This window comes from Solea solea, chromosome 17, assembly GCF_958295425.1.
Source record: "Solea solea chromosome 17, fSolSol10.1, whole genome shotgun sequence".
Lineage (NCBI taxonomy): Eukaryota > Metazoa > Chordata > Actinopteri > Pleuronectiformes > Soleidae > Solea > Solea solea.
Genome location: NC_081150.1, coordinates 764,457 through 791,715, shown reverse-complemented (window position 1 = coordinate 791,715; position 27,259 = coordinate 764,457). Strand labels below are relative to the sequence as shown.

At 42.4% G+C, this 27,259-nt stretch overlaps 1 protein-coding gene across 1 annotated transcript in view; it reads left to right on the top strand.

Annotated features, from left to right (window-relative positions):
* The first annotated feature begins 10,205 nt into the window (after positions 1-10,205).
* Positions 10,206-27,259, top strand: part of LOC131443199 (heparan sulfate glucosamine 3-O-sulfotransferase 5) — a 74,590-nt gene continuing 57,536 nt past the window's right edge. The window contains exon 1 of the mRNA XM_058612621.1: positions 10,206-10,307. The gene's annotated coding sequence lies outside the window, so the exon portion shown is untranslated. The remainder of the gene's footprint in view (positions 10,308-27,259) is intronic.

The following is a 27,259-nucleotide window of genomic DNA, read 5'->3' as shown; positions in this document are numbered from 1 at the left end:
GTGTGAGGTGCTCAGTGAGGTTAGCCCCTCAACTGAGGCTTATTTAAAAAGGTGACAAATATCATGAGCTGTATTGTAGGTTTCTACCAGATAGTGCAGATAGATAGATAGATAAATGGATAGATAGATAGATAGATAGATAGATAGATAGATAGATAGATAGATAGATAGGTAGATAGATAGATAGATAGATAGATAGATAGATAGATAGATAGATAGATAAATAGATAGATAGATAGATAGATAGATAGATAGATAGATAGATAAATAGATAGATGAATTATAAATCAGAAAGTTAAGAAAATAATGGGATTAGTTTACAGCACAGTGCCACAGTCACAATCTGGCCCTAAAATAACAACACGTCTTGGGAAATGCTTTCATATTTGTTTCACAAGGAAAAAAACATTTGTGCTAAGGCTTATGGAAGTGGATCGATGCTCCCACTGTTTTCTGTTTGGAAGAATTCTTGGGGCAATTAGCAGTCAAGTCTCGGGCAGCGTGAGGAGAATGTCTCACTGAGGATAATGACAGATTTCTTCATCCTCTCAGCAAACAGGCCGTGACCCCCTGCCTGCCAGCGAGCCTCCTCTCTGAGATCCACCTGTATGTCGGCCAGGATTCATGAAACATGACCACAACAAGGCCAGAGGACGCTGGCGCTGCTGCTGCTTTCCATCAAAGTCTTTTAATATCAGTAAATACAGGGTTTCTCATAACTATCGATTGTTCTGTTGAATACGTGTTGAAAAAAAAGGGGATTTATGGAAATAATGAAGAGGACCTGGGGCTTTTCAGTGAGGAAGGGTGATTATTACCATGCACAGGAAATCTATGATCATATATGTGATGAAAGGCAATTACACACAACATGGATATTAAAAGCGCAGCTGTTTGGATTTCAGAACGTGTGACGGTTATCTTGCTGTGCCGCGGCTACAGTGAGTGGAAATGTTCAAAAGACATGAACCAATGAGGTTTAAACTTCACTGTCTCTCTTTCTCTGCAGTTTGTCTTTATTTACGGCACAAGATCGAACAGATCACAGAGGCAATAAGAGGTGACGTTGTTGCCTCAGGTTTCCTTATAGTGCGTGTACTAACAGATGATATTGGGTTGTGTACACTGTGAGGAACAGTCCCAGTTGACACGCCTAACACCTGTTGTGCGTGGCATTTAAATGAAAACTATAGATTATTACGACTTGGCTTCAGATCTGAGAGGCAGAATAAAGAAACACAGGATTACAGAGAAGCCAGGAATAGGAGATTTGACTGAGTCAAGTCAGGCTTGAATCATTCAGCTATAGGGCATGTTTGCAGCGCTCTAATGAACGGGTGAGAGCAAGTAAAGCTTTGAATCTCCAGTTTTCTTTGATTTGTCCCTTGTTTTATGACGTGTATCCACTACACAGTTCTAGCTCAGCTCATTATTATTTTCCATCAGGGATTGTATCTGATAAGAACCTGTACCTGATGCTCTTCTGCTACCTGAGCTGAGTCGACTGCAGACTGCCGGCCACTGAGCGTGACATCGGACACAAGAATCAAACCAAACAATGGTGAACTGCGGATCAGTTAAAATGCCTGAAAACTCTGTTTATCTCCAACATTTAGGAAGGACATTTCTAAAATCTCATGTTAAATGTTCTATCGTCCATGTCATTTTATTGTGAAATTCCCTCTTATTTTGAAGTCTTTTTTTTCCCTTGTCTGTGTGCACTTTACTCTTCCCAACCCGTTTCACCTGTGTCTTGTTGGTCGTCTCCCTGATTCGTCAGTGTATATAACCGCTTCCTCTTCCTTTGTCTGATCGTGAGTTTGTCTTCGTCCGTCGTCAGTGTGACACGTACGTGTCCGTTCTCTCACCGTCCTTTTGGATTATAATTCTGTGGATTATTCTCTGTGCTTTTGTGCTTTTGTTTGAACATGCAGAGGTTAATCAGACGCTCTAAACTGACCATGAGCGTGAGAGTGAATTGTTGCCCCGATGGACAGGTTGTATCCCACCTTTTGCTCCATGTCAGCTGGGATTGGCACCGGCGACCCCATGAGGAGGATAATGAATGAATGAATGAATGAACTTCTAGAACATCTTTGACTTGAGTTATACAAAGATTAAGAGTAGGTTTAAATGTTATCCTATCTGACCAGGTTTTTACCCCTGTGAGTCAGTGTGTCTGAGCAGGTGGGAAAACAGAAGCGTCATGTGCTATGAGAGCAGTCATGGCCTCGTCACTGACAAATGATGAATTCTGAAGTGTGAAGGTTTCAAACAGACAAAGAGCTCCATGGCTCATCTTTGGCTTTTATTGAAGGGTCTTCTGGGGAAACAGGAAATCACAAACATGTGGTTAAGGTAGATTTCAAGGACAATAAAAAACTCTTCTGACACTTGAATACAAAGCATCTCAAATTGAAAAATGAATTGCATGCAAAGCAGGAAGCTGTTTTAGATTCTCCAGCATGCATACCATCATGATAAGCAGGATGCAGAGGTGTGGGATGAAGGGGGAGATCAGCAGGTTCTCCTGCAGGAGCGGACATCAAGCAGGTGAGGGAAAGGGCACGTCTTACCACATGATTGAGGTGAGGCTGGGCGGTCATCGCACGTGAAAGTCATGTATGAGAGATCAGTGGAGAGGCAAAGCACGCTGTCAGCGCCACTATGAATATTTACAGCTTGTTCTGTGTGTGTCTGCAGGAGCGCGGAGCTCCTTCTCCTTCTCCTTCTCCTTCTCCTTCTCCTTCTCCTTCTCCTGCCTGAACCCCACACATACAGCCTGTCATGTATGTGGCTGTGAATATGTGTCCCTAGCAGCGGCTTTAGAAAACACACACGGGTGTTTGATGTCCACGCTGCACGTGGGTGTGTTCACTAAAAGAAAAGAAATTCCTTTTTCATTTTTCAGTGCTGGTACATGATACATTTGCTAAAGATGTCCACAAGTGTAGGACACAACTCCCAGGACACAACTCCCAGGACGGGCTCAGGGAAAATTCATAGTGAATGAAAAGATGCAGAGTCACTGAGCTCAGGGAGGAGTCAATAAGAAAGCCAGCAGGTAATGGTAAAATGTTCTGGCAGCGAGTGGAAAACTGAGGCCTAATCCACATGCAGGATTAGGTGTTTGTTTGTTTGTTTGTTTGTTTGTTTGTTTGTTTTTCCTTCTTTGGTCTTAATAAAAATAATGAGAAGTTCTCAAAAACATTGTTTTTCTGAATTTCTTTCACAGTGAAATCATTTCAAAGGCGTGTGCTATGTCACCATTTTATTTAAGATCATACACTATGTGCAGTTACAAACATTTTATATTAGTTGATACTGCATAATGTGGTGGTGTGATGGCTAGTGTTGTTGTCTCACAGCAAGAAGGTTGCCAGTTTGGATCCCAGTTGGTTCTCTCTAGGTACTCCGGCTTCCTCCCACAGAACAAAGACATGCAGATTGAGGATTAGGTCACTGGACACCCCAAATTGACCAAAGGTGTTGATGTGAGAGTTTAAGGTTGGTTTGGCTTTTTATGCTGACCCTGCGATGTACTGCCGACCTGTCCACGGTGTAACTCCGCCTTTGTCCCTATGGGATGGCATTGGCACTGGGATTGGATCTACCTCCCCCGGCAACCTTTAATACAACCGCAACAATAGGAGGTGAAAAATGGATGGATATTACATAAGAGTCAAAAGAAGGATCACTTTAACCTTATAATTTATTATGATTATTATTATTCATTTTTCTGAATTTCCTTTGCCTCTAATGTTTCCTGATTTGCAAACTGCTGAGATTGTGTTTCCTCAACCTTTTATTTGTTTTCCTGTCTTAATTGTTCTATTGTGGCTTTAGTGTGTGTTTGTTATACGATGTGTTGATGTGTGTGACTGTGTGATGGGTTACACACTGTGTGTGTATGAAAATGACTTTACAAATAAAGTTGAAAACTAAGAGAAAAAACAGAAAAAACTACACAGGAAGAAAACTAAAGATAGAAAAACAGAAACGGAAAAAATCGAAGCCTAACACAAATAATGAAAATTAAAACATTTAAATGCTTCAAAGTCATTCAGGGCTCAGAGTTTATGGACATAACATTCTAATTCAATGGCATTCAATAAGAAATAACTGGACTCTATGGGAATGTGTAAATGTGTGGCTGGAATGTTACAGAAGATTGTTATTGTGTCATTATTATTACTATTATAATATCCTACAGCTCTTTAAAGCAGGACTAGCCAACTCTGGATCGGGTACTGCAGACTCACAGAAGATGTTTTTATTAATATAATTATATTTATTAAATAACACATGATACATCAAATTAATTTGTGATTAATTTATCAAACAAATGGCTGGTTTACCTTATAGTAAGTATAACAGAAAGTGTTTTTGTATGGACAGATTTGTCATCTGTAAAACGTGAGTCTCCATTTCAAACCTTTGGGGAAACACTCATCAACCCTATGCCGAAGAGTGGCCACCGCGGCTAAAAGACACAAATTGCAAGATAATGGCTTTTATTTTTCTTCATTTCCCAGGATTCTCATGACTCAGGTGCATTAAACTCGCCATCATTAGTTGAGCCAAGTGAGATCGAGCAGCAGGGGACCAGTTACTTCTCATTATGCCTCTACACCAGCAACAACTGGAGGCCGAGACCTTGGCCCTCATTTGTCAAACGTGCCTAAAACATTGTGTGTATTCTCATTTCCACGTAAAGATCTGCATTTATCAACGTGGATGTTGGCGTAGCGTACAATCAAATCTCACACCAGCTCTGACCATGTGCAGTGTCGGATTATTGCTATTAGATCATTCTAATGCAATGTTCGTTCACACAGAGGCTTCCAGACTTAGTTAAATAAGATATTGTATGTAAAATGTGGCGTTTTATTATTAATAAATTACATTTTTTTCTACATTCACTCATTCAGGACTATACAGTATATCACTATATATTCCCCAGGCTGTAAGATTAATTCCCCTTCCATTTTGAGACAGACCAGAATACAGGTGACATCATTACAAGCAGTTAACATTAATTCAGAGTAATGGCATCTGCAGTGTGAGGTCAGATGCTTATTATATCAGCTATTTAAACATAAGCTCTGACAGTCATCACACCTTAGCAATGGCTAAGAGTCCCTGCAGGTCTGTGAGACATGAGAACCATTTGAGTAGAGAGACCAGACCACAGGCCACTAGGACCTGATAGGGTCTGCATCTCACCGCCCTCCTTTAGCCAAACCATGCCAACAGTCTTGGCAGCAATCGAGTCCCTTTCCCATCAGTGTATTTAATCCCCATAAATGGATGCTCTGTAAACTGTGATTAAAGGAAATGTTGTGAGATTCCAAATGAGATAGATGTGATTGATGGGCTGAAAGGTTCAAAGGCTGACCATGATGCAATGGGCAAATTTGACCAAATGTGGTTAGTCTCCCCTGTCGTCGACATACTTTTTCCATCAGTGTTGCAGCACTCCGATGCCCTTGAGGGGCATTTATCTCTTTCATTGTGTTGTTTATTTCGACCATTGACCAACACATTTCTTCACCTGTTTTTCCAGGACCTCTTTAGTGATGATCCAGGGTGGAGATGATGGACGAGCATAGGAAACAGAAGACACGGCGCTCGCTCACAGCTGGTGGTCACCTGGCTCTAATGTTATAGAATGTTACTTTGTTCTTCTTTAGGATTCCCTGTAAAATAATGCAATTTTACAATGAAAGTAAAATCAGCAGATGACACATTTAAAGTTATCTCCACAATGATGCCTCATATTTTACAGACATAATGATGATGTCCATGTTGTAGAAACAGAGGGGCGAGGTCTGTAAACGTTCCACCCTTCCATGAATCACACTTGAGATGTGTTTGATAAATGAGGGCCATTGTGTTTTTGGATTACAAATGTCTGGATTACAAATTACAACTCAGGAATGCTGAGAGTGAACGTCTTTAAATTTTAAACTTGGTCTCAAGGTAGGAATGATTAAGATTTGATGGTCAAAGGTTGCTTTTTTGAAATTCTGGCCAGAGTGTCTCGGGAAGACCTTGAGAGAATCCTTCCAAATTTGGAGGACGTGGTCAAACGGCGAGCACATTTTGTGACTAGTGGGTCGTAGCTCAACTTCACTGTTTAATTGGACAACTGTCCTTGCCTCAGTCTATAAGGACTCACGGTCAATCAATTTTTCATTGAAGTGTGTCCACCACGGCTACACTAGGTGGCGACATGCTCCGGTCGACGTATTATGTCGCAGACCAAAACAGCTTTGGCTTAAGAGTGCCAATCTGTGTCTCTCCATCCATTAACTTCAAAATATTGAATTATTTAAGATGACAGCATGAATTCAGTCTCTTTCTCAGTTCAAAAATGCACCAGTCTGCATTTCTCAATGTTTTCTTGCTGTTGTCTCACTCTTTTGTGTTAAAGCCCTGGTTAAGAACTGTAACGTGCTCAGAGAAGCTTGCATGTTTGAATCAGACTAGTTCAGTAATAATTACACTTATTTTAAAAACACATACATGTACTGACTACTGTATGTACCACAACTCTACTTCAAAAACAGGAGAACACACTGTAAAACCGCCATTATTCATTAGTATAATGGCACTGTGTGCTGTGACCTTTTTCTCTTAAACGAACAAAAGGGGATTTGGAAACAACATGCACTGAGCATGTGCACATGTAAATATGCAATTACCAGACACTTGCAGTAAAGACCAAATGCAATTAGAGTGTAAGGCTCTCGGATTGGTTACATGTCCTTCACTCAGGTGGTTGTGGAGAACATAAGTACCTTGTTTCCCTCCTGCAGCGTGGCACTCGTGTGATTCTGAGCGGTGAGTGGTGCTGGCCTCTTGACTGAAGAGGTGGGGGTATTAACCCATTTCCTCCTCACAGATGTTGAGTGTGTTTTAGAGAAGGAGGTGAGTGCGACATCTTCACTGCATCGCCACTTAAATGGAGATCCGTTGTCGCAGTGGTGGTGTACGCCAAGGATGGAGGCGCTCTCGGGGCGATTACACCACAAAACACATACCGTAGCACCCACATTTCTTTATCTTGTTTTGAAAGGATTAGCCACCCCCCCTTCTCTCCCAGAACAAACAAAAAAATTCATCCGACACCACGTGTGATTCTCACAGTCACATCACTTCAACCTTGACAATGTGCAGCTTTGTCGCACGTGAGTGAGACACGGGGAGGAAAATGAAATGAGGAGCATACATCAACCCTAATGCGGGGGATATATTATACGGCAGTATTTGGTAATGGCGTGTATTCATAGCATCAATGGTTGTGCTAAAGCGACAGGAGTTATTCTGCTAAATGACGGCTTTAATCGTGACCCGTGCCATCAGTAAAGCCTCACTCTAATATCACTAATGGCCACGATGGGTAATTGTAGCACATTAAACATCCAAGGATCCACACGATGTCTTTATGACAATGTTTTGTTTTATGGCCTCACGCCGCTTCGTCTTGTCCAACTTTAGTCATTTTCATAATTGTATTTGACACACTCGCGTGTGTGTGTGTGTGTGTGTGTGTGTCTATTAAAATGCTTTAACTGCTTGTTTCTGGATGTGCCAGCAGCTGCTGTGTGCTCAGCATTCACACATAAAAGCTGGATCAGGTGAATAATTTATGATTCTCATCCCTCTCTGTGAAAGCATAACACACTCTGAGTCTGATCTGTAAAAAGGGATCATTTCACGGCTGCAGTAAATTGTGAGCTGGGGCCTGAATTGTGCATCGGTTAGATTCCAGTGTGAAGTTGCCTAACTTGGTGGCATCAGCTCATCCGCCGGCGTCTCTCCGGCACAGGAAGAGGCCGGCGACGTTGTCTTACACATGACAGCTTCAATCTGCTGTGGGACGCTTGAATAATTCAAAGTTCTTGTGCGTCGGACCATCTGGCAGTCAGTCATACGCAGGCAAGGCGGCACAGAGCGTCAGCAAGAGCCAGACAGGGAAGAAGCAGCAGGACGCTCGCACACCAGCAGCGAGACTGAGACTGAGACTGAGCTGCTTACCAGCAGCCTGAAATGTGCTGTGTCAGACTGACAGATATGACAAGAAATCCATTTCAATCCATGCACCGACGGTCAGTCAAGACCCTTATAGACACATTGTTTCATCAGGAGATCACACACCCACAGTTAATGAGACGATGAGTTCAAATTAAAAGAAATAACCAAAGATAAATCTTGAAGGGATAGTTGTAGGAAAACAACATGTAAGAGGATTAGAGCCACATGGGATTTTTTTTTGTAAATAAACAAAAAAATCCACAATTCTGAGATTAAAGTCAGAAAAAAAAAGAAATTCTTGAAAGATCTAAAATCTTCAAAATTCTTCATTATTCAGCAGATGTTTAATTTATGATATTATATCATATATATCCTGTCAAGAAGCCTCCAGATTATTTTGTCACAAGCAATTACTAGTTAAGATAACTTTAATAAGATTTTAAGTCAGTATTAATATTGTTTGTAAATAACTTCCATATAGACGGGACCCTTATCTGAAAAAGAAAAGTCCTAATATTACATTAAATCTCAGATGACGAACTGCAACCTGCAACAAGATGAGGGACATGGAAGTTCTACTTTGGTTTGGCCTTCACAAATAAGAAAATAGACATTTGGATCATCAGCATCAGAGCTTTGAAAAGATTGTGCTAGAAACCGAGGAAAGAATCACACATACTCATACTGCATGATACTTTGAATCTAGAAGGAGTGAAACCTTGGTGAGCGTGTCAGTAGTGGTACGACCCAATTGCAGTACACTGAACCACAGAAGGAGTTGGAAATGTCTTATTTTTGAAAGCAACAGCATGAGCCACACAAATGGCAAAGTTCAGTTCTCTAAACAGGTTCTGCCGCAGGGTTAGACCCAGCGAGCAGGGGAGTCCAGGGAGGTTAACATGCCAAGATCAGAGTCCGCAAACATGCAGGTAAACCAGCACTTGAGTTCATAGACGGAGAACGCTGAGCAGACGAGAAACAGTCGGGGCTGAGACGGAAGGCAGGAGCACGTTTACTGTGGAGCACGTCTGCAACAGGTCAACAATCGGTCCAAAATGTCATAATATAGTATGTTGACGATTAATTTAGTAATGATTAATCATCAACGATTAATCGCTGCAGCCCTGGTTATCATGACAGTTTTATATTAATAGTGCTGACTGTTTAAATGACTGTTGACCATAAAATTCCTAAATAATCAAGACAACGAATAACTGTGTAACCGTGTAGTTTATTATGTGTTTTTAATTTTAAGTATGGAATTTATGTTGTCACCATTAACATATGTTTTTATTATATTACATGTTATTGTTTGATTATGTGTTTAAGTTGTTTGTTAATCTTATTAATGATGTTATTTAGTCTATAATGTTTTATTATCACTTTTAGTCTTTTGTTTTCTTTGCATTGTTAGTTCCGCGTCCCCTTGTTGTGGTGGGGGACCAGGTAAAGGGACGGACATGTTACCTGTGAATTAGAAGACTTAACTTCCTCTTTGTAACACGCAAACCCACGCAAACCCACGGCCCTGGCGCTATCTCGAAGTCTGGATTACAAGTGCAAGTTAAACTAAACTGCTGTTAAGATGAGATGAGATTGTCTTGTAGTGAAGTGGACATCGTGATTTACAGTGGCGTGAAACTGTGAAACTGTGTCTTCATCTCTGTGGAACAAAGCTCCGTGATGTCTCCGTGAATCTGGACACCAACGACTCTGAGGCTTCTCTTGAAACTTCTTTATTTATTTTTATCTCGCCCTCGCGTTGAGCTGAGCATCTTTGCGCATCCCTCCTTCTCCCTCCTTCTCCCCCCTCTCCCCCTCCCTCCCTGCAGGAACACGCCCCAGCTCTCTCCTCTTCTCCTCTTCTCAGCCTCCTTCAGTCAGAGCTCCGCTCATTCACAGTCCGGTGCTGGAGGAGAAGGAGGAGGAGGACAAACGTGGACCTGAGACTGAGAGAGACGCGGTTCCGTCCACGCCGTCAACAGTGGAACCAGAGTCGCGCATTGATTTCTTTCTTTTTATTATTATTATTTTTGTTTCCGCACTTTTGCTGAGCGACAGTGGAGCTTTGGTCCAAACTGGGTCGAGGCTTCTTGACTTCCACACCACCACCATCACCACCTCCGCCGCCGCCGCCGCTGCTGCTGCTGCTGGAGAACCTGGAGAACCTGGAGAACCTGGAGAACCTGAACCCACGAGCTGAGATGAGGAGAGGCGGCGTGACCTCCTCTCCCTGAGCAGCGCGTCCTGCTGAGGATGCTGAACAGGTAAACACGAATGTTGCTTCTACTCTTCTTCTTCTTCTTCTTCTTCTTCTTCTTCTTCTTCTTCGAGAGAGTTGTATAAGATCCAGTCTTTTGCAGATTAGATTCATGGGTCAAAGGATCTGGATCAGTCACAGTTCACTTGTCTTTCCAGCACAGTGTTCAGGTGCTTTTATCTTTTCAATGGAAATCAGTGATTTCTTCAACTTTTTTTTCAATGGGAACATTTTTTTTAAAACATAATTTATGCTTCATTTAAGTAAAAACTAGGTTTACTGTTACATATAATAAGTTGAATAAGACAACCAGGTACTCATAAACAGAGGTACCCATGTGTACCTGAAAGGGTACAAAATGAATGCTTGTGGCTGTTTGTACGTTCACAATACTATGGAAGGCAGAAATGTACCCACTGAATTCTGAGACAAAAAACTTCATTGTCCATATAACTGTTCCATTTTGACCATTTTCTTTCAAATATACACATTAAATACACTTGTGTCACAAATGTTTTCTAAAGGAAGATTTTCTGTCTTTTTTTTACATTTTAAAAGGAAAGTGTGCATACAGTATGTAGCCTTAGGGTGGACAATGCCCAAATGTGTTCCTCCATTTAGTGATAGTCAAAATGAACATTAATCATAAGGAAGTTAAAGAAACCTGCTCTTAAACTTCTTAATGCACAGAAAACTGTGCTAAAAAGAGAAATATGTTACAAAACTGAGGCAAAACATTTAATAGCAACGATGTGCTGCGTCTCCAGGTGTTCTTGCACAGTGCACAAACATGATATTGACATACTGCTGAACCTGTTGTTGAATTGTTATCTAATCTTTAGTGAAAGGCTGGAATTTATTTCAGTATTTATTGACCTGTCACCAATTTATTATGTGTACGTCCCGACCCAGTCTCTGGGACTGACTTGTTTTGATCTACAGTAGATACGACAACAGTCGGCGTGAGATCGTCCTCGTGCTGCAACATCTGCTGCAGCTCAGAGATCAAACATCATGTATTTTTCAAAAGGAAAGAGAAATGTTTACCGGAGCATAGAGCAGTGTTGAATTATTCTCCCTGGATCATGAACTTGACTCCACATCCAGACTTTAATAACACTTTTACATGTTGGCACATTTACAGTCATCTCAATTTCCCTTCTTTGGTAGTTTCAAATGAATGAAGGAATGAAGGAATGGAGAAATGAACAATTGGAGACATTTGTCCTGGGCAGCTGAGAGAACCCACAGCAGTCTCAGTCCCCACAGTTGTGTTTTCTGCCTCTCTCTGTTTAAAGCTCCACTGTGTAACTTCTGTCACCATAACACTGTCACTGTCATGTGATCAGGAGTGTTTGTGCTGAGAATGATACTAGAGATGTGAATCTTTCAGAAACTCACGATTCAATTTCATTCTGATTTTTTCTGATATATATATATATATATATGTATACATTTTTTTATTGGCTTTAAAGTGTATTATGATATATCAGCAAACATGCCAAGATCCACCGATATGACTAATGACTATAAGGAGGAGATTGAATATTTATCTATTTATTTTTGCCCAATAAGGAAAATGTATCTACATCTGCTGTGACGTGATTTTGCTAAATGTTTATGTTAATTTCACTAAATAAGAGACTATATGACCCCTGCATTTGGGCACAGGAAAAAAAAAGAAGTTTATATTGGTATCAGTTATCGGCCCAAGCGCTCAGATATCAGCGAAAAAGTCCAATATCGTGCATCCCTAATATAAACATTTGTCCCTGTGCCCGACTGCAGAGGACAGTTAGTCTCTTATTTTGCATACTTGTGTCACAGCGGACACACTCTATGTGCAAGCATAGAAGTCAATAATAATAATAATAATGATGATTACATTTTATTTATGTAGCGTTTTCATAAACTCTTAAATAAACTCTATCTTGTTCTTATTGTAAAGCAACTTCAGCTTTACAATAAGAACAAGATAATTCATTTCGAGAAGGAGGATTTAAATGAAGAGTAGTCAGAATAGTCACAGACGGGTTGTGAGTTCCAGAGGGAGGGGGCTGCAGTGGAGAAGGTTCTGTCTCCCCAGGGTCTGTGCTTGGTCCTGGGTGGTGTCTGTAGCAGGTTGGAGACTGAGGACTGGAGGTGGTGGGATGGTGTGCAGGGGTGGAGCTGTTCTGTGAGGTAGGAGGGGCCTGGTTATGGAGGGCTCTGAACTGGATGTGTTGTGAGATGAGAAGCCAGTGCAGGTTCTGGAGGACAGCGGTGACGTGACCTCTGAAGCGGGAGCGAGCGAGCGAGCGAGCGAGCAGGCGTGCAGCAGAGTTCTGGAAGTGATGAATGCATGAATCAGGGTTTGAGCAGCAGAGAAGGAGAGTGATGGACGGAGGCGGGCAATTTGTTAGAGGTGTGATTTTCAAAAGTAAAGTGGATGTCTAAGATGACTTTGAGGTTTTAAGTTGAGTTTATTTATGTCATTTCATTCACATGAATGAAAAGGAGCAGAAAGAATAATAATCTTATATATTCTGCCCTTTTATCCCAAATAAAACAAGTAAATATAATAGTCATAGTCCAACACAGCCTCTCACTTTCCTGTTGTTAAGACTAACAAGCAAAAAACATCCATTTGTTAATATGCAAGTTATTCAAATTGAACACATTTCATTGCATTTCCTTAACATAGTGCTTTTAATTGCATTTTAAATGTAATGTTTGATGTAGATTCTTTGGTTTCTTTGTTCAGGTTGTTCCATAGACAGAAATGCAAATGCAAATTCAAATCTTTTCTGGATGTTGATTGGTGGATCTGGGTCCACTGGTGGAGAGTGAGGCAGAAGATTTGGTCCAATTTGGTCTAACATGTCAGATGTACTGTGCTACCCCACACCTCAGGTGATCCTGCACAGCTTTTCAAAAGGACGACTCAGCCGTCTCACTACGTCACCCATGTTTCAGAGAACTGGGATTCATTCTGTAACCTAAAGTCAGCTGCCACCTCCCTTTACTAACGGAGCTGTTATGCAACGACCTTCACGTCATCAGTCGTGTCACAATGTGAAAACACCACTATAGTGAGTCATGTGGAGGTGATTCACCAGGATCACTTGGAACTCGTTCATTAACACTGAGTTTGCCTCTCTGATGCTGTTCTCTGGTTTATGCATTTCATTTGTTCATCGTCTGTTGACCCTGGACAGGTCTCTGGACGGTCCATCGCAGGGTCAACACACAGAGACAAACAACTCTTTTATTCATTCATTTTTTTTGACTGTGGGAGGAAAGCAGGGCTCATGTGGAGAACATGGAAACACAGAAAGGTTCAATGAGCTGGCGACGATGCAACGGCAACAATGCTAGTCACTGTCCTGCCGCATAAGCCATACTACATTATTTATTATTTGATGAAAAATGCTTCCTCAGTCACTTCATCCTGGTGCCAGGTGGCGCTATGTTGCATATAAAACACATACAGTACAGTGTAAAACCTCACAGCTTTCTGGGATGTATACGATTAACCAGCCTTCAATCATATCGTCATATTAGCCAGATTAAAATATAACGCATTCCCCAAGAAATGTAGCAAGGGTTGGAGACGAACATGCTAATCGTAACGTATAATACATTTGATTATTCCATACCAAATACAAATGTAACACAGAAGTACTTTGTTAAGGTGATACGTGGTAATGCTCCAGCATCATGTTTTAAATCTGTCACTGTGACTTTTAAATTGAAGAGTGACCTAAAAATAATGCCGATGAAATTGCAGTAACAATTATAAGGAAAATGGCAGATCAGATATTTTCCCCAAATGGTTCAGGCCTAGTGGTTATCTGTGCTGTCTGCCTGACGGAGAGAATTCATAATCCCTAGTGATTCTGTCCCTGCCTATCTGTGAAGAAACAGGAATCCACATACGACCAAGTGCAATATCCAAATCTAAAGACATGACGTTTAGCTAAAATGATAGTGTGTCTAATGTCACAGTGTCTTCATCCACTCCATTGACTCTAATGCTTTACATTACATGTCATTTAGCAGACGCTTTTGTTTGAGTACAATCAGCCACGGGTCGAACTTGTGACCATTGCGACCATGATGTCTTTCGCACACAGGGTACCGGTCTTAACCACTGAGCCACTCCACCCCGTTCCATGCGTTCCATTTGTAGTCGGAACTTGGAATTTCCAAGGTCATTGGGCTTTCCATACGCAGGAATGTCCCCTGAACCCAGAATCTGAGCAACCTCTGTTTCCCAGAGTCAGGATTCCAAGATGTTTGCCACTGCACAAACAAACACCTCTTCTTTTACCTTTAATAGTCGTCGTACATAATACACAGAGTTTAATTTGTATCTGTAGACATGTCGCTGCACTGTTTGAGTCGAGCTTTGTTATCAACTGTTAGTGCTAACAATAGCTAACAGTGGCTAGCCCGAGATACATTTGAGTGCAGCGAACTCGGGGGTCACGTCGCTCCCAGTTGTGCCATCCGAGTTCCGATGTAAATGGAACGCTGACTTGCTTTGAACAAACATGAGCCCACCACTGTGAGGATCCGGCTGACAGATTCACCGCCTCAGTGCTTCGGCGTTTCTTAACCTCGTTCCCTGGCTTTGTGTCGGAGCACCGTCGGAGCGCCGTCGGAGCACCGTCGTCACTCTTGTCTCTGGGGATTTATCCTCGTCTCGGGCGACAGGTGCTATTTCCAGTGCCACTGCTGCCTGTCGTCATTACTCTGCGTTAACGATGTGAAAAGGGATTTTTGGTGTTGGTGTGTTTAGTAAAGTGCCCAGAGCTGTGTGGCAGAGAAAATGCTAAACGTGTGGAGCCATGAGCCTGATTAGGTGGAGCTGCATGTCACAGCAACATGATCATGTTACTTATGTATAATCCTGGTGATACTTTTGTGCTATACAATCCCTTTTACTTCATCATAAATCAAATATAACACAAGGACAGTTTCCAGGGTAGAGATAGACCGTTAAATGGTCTGACCCCTCATTAGATCCTCACTCGCTCATTGTTTATACACTTTATCCTCATTATGACGTGGGGGCTGTAGACAATCCCAACTGTAGAAAGGTGGTTTACATCCCATACTCACACCTATGGTCAATCTAGAGTCTCCAGTTAACTGTGGCAGGAAGTTAGAGTTCATGGAGAGAACCCAGGTACACCGACTCTAAAACACAGGATTCAGTCCGACCTTCTTGCTGGAAGGCAGAGGTCTCAAATTTGTGATTGCCTTGTTTGAGTTTGAGAGCCCTGCTGAAAGGCAACACGCCGCCATGTGGCCCTCGTTGGATCTTATACATGGCATTTTATTGATGATTGGAATTGTCAATTCCTGTAGCAGATTCAATTATTTGATTTGAAAACATCGACCATAGCACAAAGTGTTGCAATTAAGGAGTAATGGATCACCTGCTTGGGTTCATATGTCAAAATGCCAAATGTCAAACAATTAGTTTGTGTTATAACTTTTTTTCTTCACCTTTTCAGCCATTATTTTCTAACTTGTGTGAAGAAGAGAAACTCTACATACTATAGTATATTATATCATATCAGTATACTGCTGTATGTATCAAAAATCTGCCAAATATGCTACATATCCTTATTTGTAATACACAATACAGCCCAAATGTGCACCCACACCTAAACCCTCCACAAAGGCCCTTATACAAATTAATACTTTTCTTCAAACTTAATCAGTATGAGCTCAAATCCTTGACTTCATGTGTTTTCTTCTAATAACACATTTTTTTTCTGCTCCTGATAATTTACTACCTTAATCGCATAATATAAGTCGTGAGGGGGCTTCAGAATTCACCTCATACTTTAGCCACAATATTCACCTATAAATAAATTCACCTACACCAGGTGAAGCCTGTGACATCTTGATTCTTTCCTATGCGGAGACTTACTCTCCCACACCAAAGGTCTTAGAGAAAATCAGTGGGTTTTACATCACTGAACCAAGGAATGGTTGATCCACAGCTGCCTACATAAGTGAGTTCAAGTGTATTATAAGTCACACAAACAAACAAACAGCAGACGCGAGGCTTCTGTGTCCCCACAAGCTAAAAATGTTGATTTTCTTTATGGCCTTTGGTGCACACACTCCATTCTGTCATTAAGGTCATCTTTCCCCTCAGTTATCTCCTTTCACAATCCTTCACCTCAACCCAAAGACAACTTTTGCATCACCCCAGCATGACACCCATGCATCACAGTCTGTGTGTGTGTGTGTGGCGCTCATCAGACCATAGCAGCAGCAGTAGATGACTTCCTGAAGGACTAATTTGAGTTATCAGAGGTGATGATGGCTCACACCTTGCAGCCGCTGCAGCAGCGGCAGCCAGAAAATGCCATATTGTCCTATTCATCTTAATGACTCTTGTGGGCAGGGTGGAAGCGGACATTGAGGAAAGGGCCTAAAAAACGCTCTTCAGTGACCTTCTGGGATTAACAAATGGAGCGCCTTGTGCCTGGCAGACGGCACAGAACAGCTCGGTGGGGGAGGCTGCCAACTCCAGTAAAAGTGTGAAAAGAAATGAGAGAAGAGGAGAGAGAGAGTGAGTGAATCTACCAATCTGTTTTCACAGCAGCCTCTCCAGAGTGTCCTCATGCCTCAGCCGGCTACTGCATTTCCATCACGTTCGCCTTTGCTGAAGCACTAATTGAATGATTCCAGTATTCGTGTGAAGGCCCACCTCCACGACCTTGGTCGCTGCATCCTGATAACTTTACAGAGCGGGACACTGCCGTGGAAAGCGGTCGCCACGCTTTGTCATCACCTGCCCGCGATGTCTAATTCACAAAGACGTGTTTGGGTAGCGACGACGCGGATTAATTTCAATCTTAGCAAAGCAATCATGGAGGCAGGGGGAGACAGACGCGGCGAGGAGGAGGAGGAGGAGGAGGAGGGTGGCGGCGGCTCTGTGGGACTGAAATCTGAGGATGGTGCAGGAATTTGTCAGCCCCTCCGCGCCACTGACAGACACCCTTATCCAACTCATCTCCTCCGGGATGGTGATATATTACTAAGGTGACCGTAATCATTATTCACAGGCTCGTCTTCCTCTCTCTGCCTGGCACCACTTGCTCCTGTGTCTGATCATGTGCGTTCTATTATCCCACAGTAATGATTTGTGGAGGTCTGTGCGTGCTGCTGTAGCAGCTGAAGGACGACGTGTAGCGGAGCCTTCCAAAACAATACCATAACACACATCCATTAACCATATGGGCTCCATTCTCCAGATTTGCTTGATGCAATTTGGGCGTCCTCGCACAGCGGAGCCTCACAGCAGCCTGGGATTCATTTAATTAGATGCTGTTTCTCACTTCCTCTGTTTTCTACAGCGACACCTTTCCCAAAAACACTTGTTTCAATTAGATTTGCTCCGGGGTTCAGATAAAGGCTGCAGTGTAGTTTAGGTCAGGATTTCACAGCACTTTTGTGGAGTGGAAATGTAGAATAAACGTTACGGTTTACAGAGTTTATTCTTCTCTTTTACAACAAGGGGCTGACAGCCTTTCAATGGTATAATTACGATACAAGAAACCGACAAAATCCAGATATAACAGAAAAGCCAGTTTCTTGTAGTCAGGGCAGGAGCAGGTTGCAAGTCTCAGGCAGGCCACAAGGTGGTCGTCTGTCATTGTGGATCTGTCACAATGACCTGAAAGTTGAGTTCAGATCGGGCTCCAAAAAAACCCCAAGCCAAAAGCTGTAAGTATGAGCCCCAGCCCGATTTAAACCTAGGGGTGCAACGGATCACAAAACTCACAGATCGGATAATTTTTCGATTCAAAACAACACAAAAAGGCAAAGATAACAAGACAAATATAACTTTGCTTTCAGTTTCTTTTCTTATTTTATTTCAAACATGTCCACATCATTATGGATGCTAAATGTATCACATGTGCAAATCTGTGGCCCCAGTCCAGCTTCAATACTGCATTAACTTGGTGTCTCGTACTATCTGTGGTGACTGGGATGTTGCTTTTTGGGCCTCTGTAGCTTCCACTCTAGCTGCTACTGCTCCTGTCAGTACCTGCACCAGATTTGTGCCGGTGTGACTCTCACAGAGGGGGCGTGTCTGCAGCACTGACTCCTCCTCTCCCTCCGCTGTGATGAAGTGAGCTTGTGAGTCCTCCGATAATTCCTCGACAATTTGTATCTTTACTTTTGTGTAAAGTTCTGGTACGATCGTCATAATTAAGTGGTATTTCGTGCTGTGGCTCAAGCACCTTTACCATATTTATAAAGCCTTTGTTCTCCACAACAGAGTATGGACTCATGTTTGCAGCTGTAACCACCCCAATAGCGTCAGTAATGGCTTTAGCCCGGTCTATAGGTGCTAATTCTGGTCTGTGCCAGTGGGAAGAAATAAATGCTCAGACTCCTCTAGATCAAGTTGTGTCCTTGTGTTTATCATCTGCCAGCAAGAAGCAGCTTCATCAACCTGATTCATAACATTAAAAGAAAAGACATCAATTCTTTCAGCTTCTCCATTTAGGGGTCACCACAGTGGATCATCTGATCATCTTGTCCTGTCCCATGTGTCCTCTTCTGTTACACCAACTGTCCTCATGCCCTCCTTCAAAACATCCATAAACCTTATCTGTGGTCTTCCTCTTTTCCTCCTACCTAGTCACTATCCCTTCTCTGCATGCGACCAAACCATCTCAACCTTCACTCTCTTACTTTAACTCCAAACCCTCAAATATGCTAATTTCTAATCTGATCCCTCCTGGTCACTGCCAACTAAAATCTCAGCATCTTCAGCTCTGCCACCTCCAGCTCCACCTCCACCACCACCTGTCTCCAAGCCATACATCAGAGCAGGTCTGCGCTACCGTCTTGTAGACCTTCTCTTTCACTTTTGCTGCTCTCCTTCTGTCACACATCAGCCCTGACACTTGTCTCCACCCCCTCCACCTTGCCTGCACTCTTGCGCAGCGTCCATTGTTTTGAATGGTTGATTCCAGGCTGTCTCATTGTCATTCACACATACTGTACATAGGTTTTCTGTCTTGCTCCTACTGCCCTTCATTCCTCTTCTCTCCAGTGCAGACCTCCACCTCTGCAGGCTCTCTTCCACCTGTCCTGTACTCTTGTTACAGATATAATATCATCTGCAAACCACATAGTCTATGGAGACTCGTGTCTGACCTCATGTGTCAACCTGCCCATCACCATTCAGAGCTGATCCCTGATGTAATCCAACCTTCACCTTGAACCCATCCGTCACTCCACACCTCACCACTGTGTCACTGTCCTCAGTGAGACATTCATCCTCTTTAAGAAGTTTGAGTGGAATTGTTTTCAGTTGCTAAGTTTTGAGATGTAGACTAAGTTTTGTGTTGTTAGTTTTTTCACCAATCTGCTTTCATTCATCTGTAACGGCAAACTTTTTAAAAGGATTTTTGTCCAGAATTCTGTTGCATTGAAAACCCCACAGTTTGAGTCAAAGGTATCCAGCGTATTTGAAGGACTAAAAATGCTTCATAAGAATTTGGAGCTTGTTGTCTGCTGTCTTTTAATTTGTTTGCCTTCAGCGCAGGAGGATGAAATATGAGATCGTTCTCTCTGCAGCACTTGCATATTAAAGCCTTTGACCAAAGTTGTGTATGTGGAACCATATTTATCACCACTGCTGTTTACTCTGTAATTGACTTGTGGACACATAAATAACGATGGCAGTTATGGCTTCTCCTTCTCGTACCTCTTGTCTGTCCATCCTCTGTCCTCGGTCTCACCTCCACCTCCTGTCACAGCAGCCATGGCCTGACAAATGCTAGCAATACATTTGAAACATAGGAATAAACAAAGTCATGGTCCAGGTGGATGAGGTGTCTGGAAATAAAACATCATCTGTCATCTCTCGCATGAATGTTGTTTTCGGGTCTGTGAGACTCAGTGGATTGAGAATGGTGCAGACATGAATTCATTCCAGCAGGGGGTGCTAATGATGTAAACAGCAAGGGTATCAGGAGGTTCTTCTTCTAAGTTAATACTAGAGATGTGATATTGTCTCGTTTAAGGGATTTCTTTTTCTCCCTCTCTAAGGATCATTTGTCCGCATATTTGATTTGGCAGAGATTTTCATGCCGTATTTCCTTCCTGACGCAATCCCCCCATTTATCCGGGCTTCAGACCAGGTCATTTCAGGGTGTCCAATTAAGCAATGGAGATTGGGCACCTTGCTCATAGGTATCCCAGTCCGGATTTGACCTGCCAACCCTCTGGTTACAAGCCAAGTTCCCTTTACACTCTGGCCTTGCTGCCCCATTGTCTCTTTAAAGGGATAGTTAAGGTTCTTTTGAAGTGTGGTTGTGTGTGCACTTCACTAAAACATGGCTGCTCACAGGCAGAAAAGCCTGATGTAATAAAATCTACGGCAGCATTAGCGGCCGTCCAGGTGCAGGGTGTCTTTTTCACGCACAAATACAGTATATTACTTTCTAGGGAGCCACGTGCGCAATGAGAACCCTGGGTGTTCTGGGTGTGGCCAATTTAGATGAAGTGTGCAAGTGCATCTTGTGATACTTGATACCAAATAAGTAGATTCTAACTGGTCTTTGTTGACGCTGAATTAAACCCTGAACCTCACGTGCATCAAGCAGCAAACTGCTGTGGGGGAAATCTTATCATACATTTTGTGTTTATATCATTTTTCTTTTAATGTGTTTTATGTGTTAGTTCAATGATGTTGGTCATCTCAGCAGCTCCTAGATTTTGGTTGCTTAGTAACAATGTAGGTTATAGGAGCGCCTTGGTTAAACACTTCTGCTTCTTCCACAGGTTTAAATCTCGTTTCTTTAGATCGAATATGAATTCAAAGTGTATTGTGTTAAGCTGTGTTACTGAATGAGAGCCATTCAGTGGCGTGGCGTTTCTCTGGGTACTCCAGTTTCCTCCCACAGTCCAAAAACATGCAGTGGTAATTGGGCAATGACCGGAGGTGTGAATGTGAGAGTGAATGGTTGTTTGTTTCTGTGTGTTGGCCCCGCGATGGACTGCTGACCTGTCCAGGATGTCAGCTGGGAATGGCTCCACCGGATTGGCTCCTGCGGCCCAGCGACCCTCATGTGAAGGACAAAATAGTAGACAATGAATGAATGAATGAATGAAAAATACTTAAAGGATACTACACACATAGTCCACTTTTCATTTGGCCAGCTCTTTTACAAGCTAGAATGTCAGGAGTGGGACATTGTGGCTTTATGTCACTGTTGGACAGTCTTTTCTAACTGGAAACTGATGTTTGTGGTACTTTAAAAACACACACTCCCCCACACCAAAGTCCATGGAGAAAACCTGTGTTTTATTTTAGCTCACAGGGACAAAGGAGATAATGGTCTACTCCTGCTACATCTCTGTCTTACTGCTGGTGGCAGTGGATCAACAATTGCTGATTTTCTTTGGAGTGGATCAATATTTCAGCTATTTTCAGTCTATTTCAGCTTTAAGTTATGAATAATCAAACAGTAAACAACAGTAAAACACAGTCCACATAGTGAAAGCAGGTCATGTTAGAGTACAAGCAGCTTCAATTCCTCAGTCTGCGTCGACATAATAAGCTGCATTCAGGCACACAATGAAAACTCGAGATAAGATAAAATAACAATATTTTTCAGCTTGCGTTTAAGTGTATGTGAACTGTTATGTGGCCTGTGTCGGCTCTCCTGATTAAACTGAGCATATCTGCTCTGTCAGATGCAATTTAAACACATTATTAAAAGACGTGGCTGAAAAGTCTCCTGTGTGCACAGTGCATAGGCTTTTTGGCTTTAGATGCCCCAGGGTCCAGTGGCGGCATAACATCTCGGCCAGTTGATAATCCAGCTTTGTATATTCCAATATCTGTGATAAGCTCCAATCTACCACGGTTACATGGCTCAAATCAGTTTGTAGTGACAGGGCTGCAGTGTGGATTTCTCATCACTCTGGATTCAGTGTTGCATGAAGTGCAGCACTGTATTTTAAACATTTCATCACCATAATACCTATAATATCTAATATCGTTCATTTCTCCTGCTATGACTGTCATGTTCGTTAGAAGTCTGCTGTTTTCTTGAACATGTCCTAACCCAGGGTGAGTGTTGGGTCCACCACTTCAAGCCAGAGACAACAATTTAGTCCATGCAGTGGAAATTGTCTGTTGTTGAGGACTTTTTTTGACTATCAGGATGAGAACTCCTTTACCTAGAGCATTCAAGCGCTACAACAGCGATGGAAGAAGTATGTAGACTGCAGGGGAGACTATTTTAAAAGCTCATGGTCAGCATTTGAGCTTTTCAGCTCACCCTCGTATTTTGCATATATCACCATATAATAACTTGACAGATGACCGAGCAACCCCGTCTTCCTCAGTGGGAATTTTGGCTGTTGCTTCCCACCCCAGAGCTCCCTACTTCTGTTGTATCCTGGCTCTCTCTCTCTCTCTCTCTCTCTCTCTCTCTCTCTCTCCCTCTCCCCCTCTCTCTCTCTCTCTCTCTCTCCCTCTCCCTGAGCGTTAGCACGACTGCTGCTGAGACACCTGCAGCTGTTGAAGGGACCCCACCACTCAGGCTTTTATTGACATCCCTGAACATAATGCTGCCATGCTAAATGCAAAAAAGACTCATTCATAATTATATTTCTAGCAGCAGGCTGATTTACTCCAAGTCATTTCAGCAGAGTAATGAGATCTCTAACTAAATGAGAAGCAGGTCCATAAAATTTTGTGGCAAGTGCTTTCCCCTGGGATAATTCAGATTTGGAGCGGGGGGAAGAAGACAAAATGGGACTTTAGTCGGCTGAAATAAAGTCTAAAACAGGAGATAATTATACATGATATTATCTGATGTAAATGGGCCATAGACATGAAAAATGAATTTGGGTAAATATATATGTTTGAGGGGTGAATTTTGGCTTGAAATGCTTCAGGATTGTACCACCATTTGTCCCAGCAGGGCACCCCTACATCTGAGCCTCTGTCTGTCCTCACATGGCTTCTGTCTGACAGTCTGTGCACACACACGGGCGTGATACTTCATGGTCTACAGCTATCATTTAGAGCTTTTATGGGGCGGTACTGTCAGAGTTACCGTGGCAACCAAACGTCTTTGGCAGTGCGTCGCGTCCCCTGCAGAGCCTTGGATGGAGCGCTTGGGAGCAGAGTACATTTAAAAGATTCCAAATCTTGGGTGGTGCCCGGGGACAAAAACAATAAGCATGAAATACTCAGCAGTGTTGGCAGCCTCACGGCCCGTGGACCCACTTTCCTCCGCCTCGCGCAGCCTCACGGCCGTGCTCAAGCTGCAGCTGAGGCTATTTTCAATCTTAACGGATAGCTTTGACAATTTGAGAAAGTTGCAAAAGTGTCTTGCAGGCAGAAGCCGTCATTTACTGGAAGCAAGCCCAGAGTTATGCAGCGTGTACTTAAGAATTATCTCCTCACACACGTTTGCAAGCCGCTTTAGGATTCTGTCGAATAAAATGTCAGAGTTAACAACTTACTATTTCTCTGGGAGACACTTTATGACCAGTCATGACCTGCTCTCTGGAAATATTTGGATTTGGTGATTGTGAGTGAAGACGTGTTGAGACCGGAGCTGCTGAAGTCACGTATTTCTGGACCCAGAAGCACAATTGATTTACAGCAAATGTTGTACGAGGTATCGACACATTGTCAACACTGGCTTTGTGGAGTGTGACGCTGTTTTCTGTGAAGCAGCATGGGAGCCGAGCACTTGCTCTCACTGATGATATTATGGCTTCCAGCAAGAAAGAAAAGTTGAAGACAGATTTTAACATCTTAACAAAAGCTCGCTTAAAGGAACAATGTGTAAAATCTGGATTAGAATAGAACATATTTGCCTTTGGCAAATCATAAAAAAAAGTCATAAAAACCACACACAGTTACAATAAGATAAGCTATAATTAAGAGATACAAATACTACACTGACACGGACAGGGTTAAATGACATTAAAAGCTGGTCTTTACTGCAGGTTTGGTGGTCACTTTGTGAAGTTAAGAGTACATCTTACATGACTTGAGGGAATCCACATTTGGCACACAGACTTGTTCTCTTAAGGCACAAATTCATGGCCAAAGATCAAGGTCACAGGGGTGTGGCTTCTTGAACATTACAATGCTTTTTTTTTGCACATGTTGAGCCTGGAATAAACCTGTGAAGTCTGACATTGTAATTGTAGATGGTATCAGCTGATGAGCAGTGGTCAACCTCAGCCATCCTGTTAGAGGAAGGAAGCATTGAGGAGGTGTGTGGTCAGGACAGACGTCCAGCGGAGCTGATGAGCTGTAACTCGAGCGTCCTTCAGCAGCCTCCTCCTGAGTTATAGCTCTCATCTGATGGAGCACTTAGTCTCCAGTCCAGCTTTGTTTTTCAAGTATTCTTTTACACTTACATCCGATCGATCACTGTTGCCAAGTGTTAATGATGAGTCATACTATTACTTGGGACGACCCGTGGCAGTATTCTGTTACCGTGCTTTCTTGCACAGACCTCAGTTTGATTGAGGTTCAAGCAGATGCAGGTTTGATCTAAAGCTCAGTTCGAATTAAAGCAGTTTTGAGCAGGCGTTCATACTGCGGTGCACTGCTGTTGCACCACATCTCGACACCACATTAGCATTAGCAACGGGGCAAAGCACGATCCCATCAAGCTACCAGAGATGTGGCTTTGCCAAACCATCATGGTGATGCTACATATGTGTTGTTTTTACAAAGATTGATTGATGTCTAATGGCAAAAAAGATGCCATTTTCCAAATTTAAAGGGACAAATCTGAAACACTTCAGCAACAATGATTGTAAAATGGAAATTTTTCTTCTCTGAACATTAGAAGATTTATTCAAACCTGATGGATTGAGAAAAATTAAGTAATACATATTTTACAGTATATAAGTATAAATCTAGACTTCTCAACGAACAGGCTTGTGCATGATAGCACATGGACATGTAGTAGTACCGACATAACTGAATGTAATGCCTTCAGTATCCTTAAAGAGTACCTAATCATGACTAAGTGTTCCTCTTTGCACATGACAAAGTTAGTTATGGATAAACACTAGATCACATGGCAAGCAATGGTATGATCATCATAATCTGCACTAGATTAGCGGCCAAAACGTTCATCACAACAGTGGCTGCGTTGGAGTGAAAGTTACAAAGCTGTACTTCAAATGATTTGAGAGGAATTTTCAGAAAAATATCAGATGTCTGAAGTAGCCTGATATTGGTAGCACTCTCGGGACTACGGATGGGAACTGTTCATTTATTGACTCAGTAGATTTGAACCCAGAAGCACAACACGGAAGCAGGCAAGGTGCAGTTCAGTCAGTTTACGTGCAGCTGTCAGGTTCTCAGGAAGACACAGACAGTCCAAATACAACCGGCAAATCAAGAGGAGGTACACAGCTGGGGAGGAGGTACCGACGCCAGGCGAGGTGATTTCCATCCTCAGGATCAAGACAAGGTCTGAAATGACGACAGAGTTAATAAACCAGTCAACAAGCTGAACGGTTATAGATTGATTATAATTATATGATTATTTGAATGAACACAGTACCGATACAGAAGAAGAACTAAAACAAAACAAGAGACCCTAACCCTGCAGTAAGTTTGAGAGTGTTTGCTTTAGTCGGTGCTGTTGCCTGAGGTGATGAATGTTTCCTATAAACTGATGCTGAGATAAAATACTGCGCTTTGACTGCATGGCAAGATAATATTTTACAGAAATTAACAGTGTGCAGCAGCCATTTTTAATTCACACTGTTTTTTATGTCTTCTGGGAAAATGTGGGGGAAGATATAATGCAGAAGTCTCTGGTCTGACCAATGGGTTTTTACTCTCGTTAATAATAAGCTGTGACAGTATTACATAACAGGCTTCCTGTGCTATTAGTGGCCTTTTTTTAATTTGTCAACGGTGCAGATGAGTGATCTTTTTCAACCTGTATCAGCTGAATGCCAAAGGTCAGTGAAATTCTTCACACTGATGCCACAGGCGACAATAAAAGCTCAGGATGGAGTTGTTTCTGCTGCTGCTGCTGCTGCTGCTGCTGCTGCTCACATGTGGCTCATCTCAGCCACTTTCATTTAATGCCAGACTACATTATTCACGTGATAAGAGCAAATCAAACACTTTTATTGGAATTAGTACTGTCGGGCTGTTATCAGCGCTTGAGAGCCTGCGCGACGTGTTTTAAGGATCGCTTAATTACGGCTGTATTTCATCGTGTGACAGTGGAGTCAAAGAGATCAAGAGGGAGAGATTAAACATGGCAGACTGATGCAGGCAAACAGCAGAGGTCTCTGACCAGGTGTGGACATGGAATGTTGTGGTTCAGGGTCACAGCCAAAACCTGGTCCAGCATCAAAACACTTCTGTTATTTGGATTTTAACGAGCGCTTTTCTAATCGTGGTGACTCAGAGAACGATTTTTCACACACCTGTAATAACAAGGACACATCGGCATGGAACAGGGAATCGAACCCCCGGCCTTCCAACTGAACGACAACTCACTCTACCACTCGTCCACCGTTAAACCTGGTATTTCTGGGTTAAACACTTTAAATGAGGTTGTACATTTAAGTACAGGAAATACTTCATGAGGCAGCTATTTTATATTCCATATAAACCACATTACCCACAATGCTCCAGGAAGTAAACTGGAAGCTGAAATGTTGTGAAGTTAGCGGCCGTTGTTTTTGGTGCTAGCTGCATTTAAGAAGCCGTGTTTTTAAGTCTGTCGTTCTCGTCTCATTCTTGGAAGTATTGTACAACTTCTGTACTTTTCAATGATAGTAAAGTTGAATCTAATCTAATCTAATCTCATTACATTGTAAAAATTAGCATTTTGTGGCAATGCCCCATCATGTTTCTAACCTTTAACACAGTTATACTGAATTAAGTTGAACTTCAAAAAAGGATCAAACACT